We start from the raw sequence: 5,457 nt of genomic DNA, 5'->3' as shown, positions 1-5,457 counted from the left end.
TAACAATATACAAAAACTACCAAAATTGGTTTATGCCGCTAGCAGGAGTAGCACAAAAACATTGAGCTATGTCCCCTTGTCCTTCAGTTAAAAAAAAATATATATTAAATAATATTCAATAAAAAACAAACAGTACCACAAATGAAAGAACTACACATAAATGCACTTATATACTGCATCAACAGTGTGTATAATTAAAAAAATCCAAAGGCAGAGGGATCGCAGTCACAGAGCGGATTTCGGTTATGTGGGTTCGGAAAAAAACGTCCCCGTTTCGGGGATTTTCGGTCACTGGCCTTGGTCTGGTTCCTCTGCTGCGGACTAAACCTGTGGATCAGCTGATTCCCCAACTCTAAAGTTCCTTGCAATTAGAACTCATTTAATGTGCAGCTGGGGGTGATCCTCATGAATGTAACATACTAGCTGTCCCGCAGTTAGTATGCTTGGTGTGGACTAATTCTGAATGTTCGTTGCAATTGACTCATTGTATCTGTTTTACCACTTCCATTCAACAGCACTCAGTCTCATTCAGCTACAAATGTACTTCCATGTGTGAGTTCTTACTTAATGGTGTGGCAGGACGGCACTTACACAAGTAGTGAGGCTACAAGGAGACTAATACAGTACTTTGCAGGGAGTTTAAACACCAACCCAGCAGAGCTGGGGTCAATTCCAATCTGCCTTTTAATCAATTACCAATCATTTTACAACTCGTTACTGAGCAAAAAAATACTGTATACAGCTTAATTAACTTGTCAGGTAACCTGATTAAAGCCTATGACATAAACCCCAGTAAAGACAATACCACAATATAATATAACAGAATGTGAATTGATTCAAAGGGAATTGGAAATGGAATTGAAAAAATGGAATTGACCCCAACTCTGCAACCCAGTGCATTTTACTGATTAAAACACAGGATAAATCAGAGCACAAAGACAAAATAAAAATGTACGAGGGCCAAAAACAAAGTCCTACACAAAACAAATATCAAAACTCAAATACAATAGCCTGAGCAACTTGAGTAATTACCACATTTTGCACATGTATTTTGACAGGGATGGAATTAACTCTTCCCTGCCAAACACAACACGTAGAACCACCACACCACATGCTGTTTACACCATGTGTATTATTTAAACACCCTTATTACCACAGAATTCAAAATGTTCAAATTAGAGTAAAGCCCCATCTCTTGTTTAAAACTATATAAACTCAAATTTAGCTAAAATATATATATATATATATATATATATATATATATATATATATATATATATATATATATATTAACATCAGTATCTCAAAGACAGATATCTATCAAACTACAGATGAAGTCACTAATCTGGCACTAGTTCCAGTTGCCTGATGTTTACATATCGTAGGCTTGTAGTTGTCTCCTCTGTTAGTGATCTGCTAATAGCCTCTTGGAGATCAGAGTCATCAGACAGGTATTCCTCTGCTTCAATCAGGTTAACTTAACATAGTTACTGGAGGAGAGCAATGCACATTGTAAGCATTTCCAAATTTAAGTCAGCTGAAAAATCTACACATTTTAGTTTGGTTTTGTTTTAATCTTACTTCTGAAGTGAAGATCTAAAAACTAATTTCAAATAAAAGTAGCTTCTTTGTATTGTATGCATATTCTTTACTGTCCAATACATTAACAACCACAAACATACTTTAAAAAGTTACAAACCTGTAGTATGCACAGATGAAACACTAATCTCTGGAAAGGCAACAGCTGCACAAGGGTCAATGCTTTTAGAAGAAACAGATTTTACTTTTGAGTCTGCATAGCAACAGATTCAGTTTGGTTTTCCTGTTAATGTAAGCAAAGAAAAAACAAACTCAAGTTATAAAAAAGGGTACAGAAAACCAAAACTACTTTCATTTTGGAAGTGCATGCCAAAGCATTTTCTTGTTTGGTCTAAAATTTTACATTTAAACATTTACATCTGCAAGATAAATAAAAAAAAGTTAGCTCAACATATCTGTATATCTTATTCCACATAAAAATATATTAATGTTAGATAAAATATATGCACAGTTCAACCTCCTTTATCTGCACCCCATTCAAATTCCAGATAACAACAGTTCCTCTATGTCAGTGGTGCACAACTCGTTCCTGGAGGGCCGGTGTCCCTGCAGGTTTTTATTCCAACTGCACCCTAAAGTACTTTATTGGAACTTATTAGAAGCTTAATTGGTCAAATTAACTAATTTAGGGTATGATTAGAACAAAAACCAGGAGGGACACCGGCCATCCATGACCTGAGTTGTGCACCACTGATCTATGTAGTTAAATCAGAACACCTCTACGAGAACAATTGCAACCATGCTTACATTTACACATATGTTTGAAGTTTCACAACACGCCTTATTTTTCTGTTTTTCAGGCAGGGTTTCACTCTCAGAACTTGAAGGCTATGAAGGATTGAGAACTGTTAAATAACATTCTTAATATTATTCGGAGACATCTTTACATTAAAACTCACAGAAAAAAATGTCAATAATGCAATTAAAATATTTCATTTTCATAGAACTCTTAAGGCAAAACATTCTGTAACTGCTGGCTTGAAACTTGCATCTAAAGGTAACACAATCTTGCTTTGGATTGGATTACTTACAATCTTACAATTTTTTTTTTTTACACCAACTTACTGATTTTTGACTGAGATGTCAGAAGTACTCTGTCAGGTTTTATATACAGTGCCTATAGAAAGTCTACACCCCCTTTCAAAATGTTCACCTTTTGTTGCCTTATAGCCTGGAATTAAAATGCATTAAAATAGTTTTTTTTTTTCATTTAACTACACATCCTACCCCACAACTTCCAAGTGAAAAAAATATTCTAGAAATTTGTAGAAAATGTATTAAAAATAAAAACTGAAATAGCTTGGTTGGAGATAAATGTCCAGCCCCTTGTAATAGCAATCCTAAATTAGCTCAGGTGTAACCAATCCCCTTCAAAATCACACACCAAGTTAAGTGGCCTCCACCTGTGTTAAATTGTAGTGATTCGCATGATTTCAGGATAAATTAAGCAGTTCCTGTAGGTTCCCTCTGCTGGGTAGTGCATTTCAAAGCAAAGACTCAACCATGAGCACCAAGGCGCTTTCAAAACAACTCTGGGACAAAGTTGTTGAAAGGCACAGATCAGGGGATGGGTATAAAAAATATCAAAGGCCTTGAATATCCCTTGGAGCACGGTTAAGACAATTATTAAGAAGTGGAAGGTGAATGGCACCACCAAGACCCTGCCTAGATCAGGCCATCCCTCCAAACTGGATGACCGAGCAAGAAGGAGACTGATCAGAGAGGCTACCAAGAGGCCAATGGCAACAGGCCTTTATGGCCAAGACTGGTCAAAGTGTGCATGTGACAACAATATCCCAAGCACTCCACAAATCTGGCCTATATGGTAGGGTGGCAAGAAGGAAGCCATTACTCAAGAAAGCCCACCTTGAATCCCGTTTGAAGTATGCAAAAAAACAGGAGATTCTGTAGCCATGTGGCAAAAAGTTTTGTGGTCTGACAAAACTAAAGTTGAACTTTTTGGCCTAAATCTAAAGCGTTATGTTTGGCGCAAACCCAACACAGCGCATCACCCAAAGAACACCATCCCTACTGTGAAGCATGGTGGTGGCAGCATCATGTTATGGGGATGTTTCTCATCGGCAGGGACTGGGGCACTTTTCAGGATAGAAGGGAAAATGAATGGAGCAAAGTACAGAGAAGTCCTTGAGGAAAACCTGCTGCCCTCTGCAAACAGCCAAAGCTACACTGGAGTGGCTAAGGAACAAAAAGGTAACTGTCCTTGAGTGGCCCAGTCAGAGCCCCGACCTAAATCCAATCGAAAATTTGTGGCATGACTTGAAGATTGCTGTCCATCAACGCTCCCCAAGGAACTTGACAGAGCTTGAACAGTTTTGTATAGAAGAATGGTCAAATATTGCCAAATCTAGGTGTGCAAAGTTGGTAGAGACCTATCCCAACAGACTCACAGCTTTAATTGCTGCCAAAGGTGCTTCCACCAAGTATTAACTCAGGGATGTGGAGACTTATCCAGTTATGATCTTTCAGTTTTGTATTTTTAATATATAATTTTTTTCTCAATAAAAACTTTTTGGAGTATGGTGTGTAGATAAGTGGAAAAAAATCCTCATTAAAATGCATGAAACTCTGAGGCACTGACACAACAAAATGTGAAAAAAGTTCAAGGGGGTGTAGACTTTCTATAGGCACGGTATATGGACCGCTGGTGAAATATTCTCTTTAGCATGAATCCATTCAATATTTGTTGATGGGTTAAAGATGGAGCAACCAGTTTGCTATGGCACCCCATTAAAATCTCAAGCCTAAGGGAAAAAAAAAAACAATTCACAGTTCCTACATAAAGGTTATCGTTCCTTCTAAGCAAATTTTAAAAAGTAAACATATTTTTAAAAACATATCAAGTATGCCACCAACTGAAAAAGATAAAGAATAATAAACCACCAACTAGAATAATATGTAGAATGTGCATTCATTTCAAAATAACATGACCAGAAACAAGGCCTACTGAGATGTGGTAATAAAGTCAGAATTTAAAAACTTACCCGCAAGTATCAATTTTTGGTTTAAAAGCTTTACGGACTTAATTCAACACTGTAGCTGCATCCCAAACAACCTGGAATTCTACTTCCGATTTCACGTGGCCACAACCAAACAGCCACGCTTTTATCCCATGTCTTGGAACTTTCGAGAACTCGTTATCTGGAAGAAGGACCACTTCCTTCGAAAAGGCCTGCTGTTCCTTAGATTGTTTTCGAGATCCATGCAGTTTACCGAGTGGATTTAAAATTATCATTAAGGCCTGGACCAAATCAAAACTTTGATCCACCGCTAATCGCAAATTACAAACAAGCTACCGATGGCGTCTTTTTTGCTTGTTAGAAGGTTATTCCTTCTACCCTAGAGGGAACCCACCATTGATATTGGGTTTGTAATTTGCAATATTGGTTTTGTAATTTGCAAATATACTAAAAACGTAATTCCCTAAAACTGATGTCTGCAAGCATTTGCAATTGTTTCGATAAAATCATCATTTTCAATTAAACTTTTTATTACTTGCCTTGCCCTATCGTCTTCCATTTGTGAAGATTTGTAGAAAAAAATAAATAGTGTAGGGTTCTGTCACTATGCAGTGTAGGGTTCTGACACTATGCAGCGGTTCACGAATACACTTATGCATTAGATTAGAACGGTAAAGTCGAAAGCCCCTTAGTAGTCCAACGGACAACCTAATTTAAAATAATACACCGGTATATATTAATTATTCATTATTTGTTGATTTAAAAAAATATACAATTTGAATAATGTTTTGTTTAAAATGAATGTTAGACTACATGTATTAGAAATGTAAGTATCAGCACCTATATACCAACAATCATCAATCCATATATAGCGAACATT

The sequence above is a fragment of the Acipenser ruthenus genome, chromosome 13, assembly GCF_902713425.1.
Source record: "Acipenser ruthenus chromosome 13, fAciRut3.2 maternal haplotype, whole genome shotgun sequence".
In the NCBI taxonomy this organism is placed as follows: Eukaryota; Metazoa; Chordata; class Actinopteri; order Acipenseriformes; family Acipenseridae; genus Acipenser; species Acipenser ruthenus.
Note: the sequence above shows the minus strand (reverse complement) of the source record.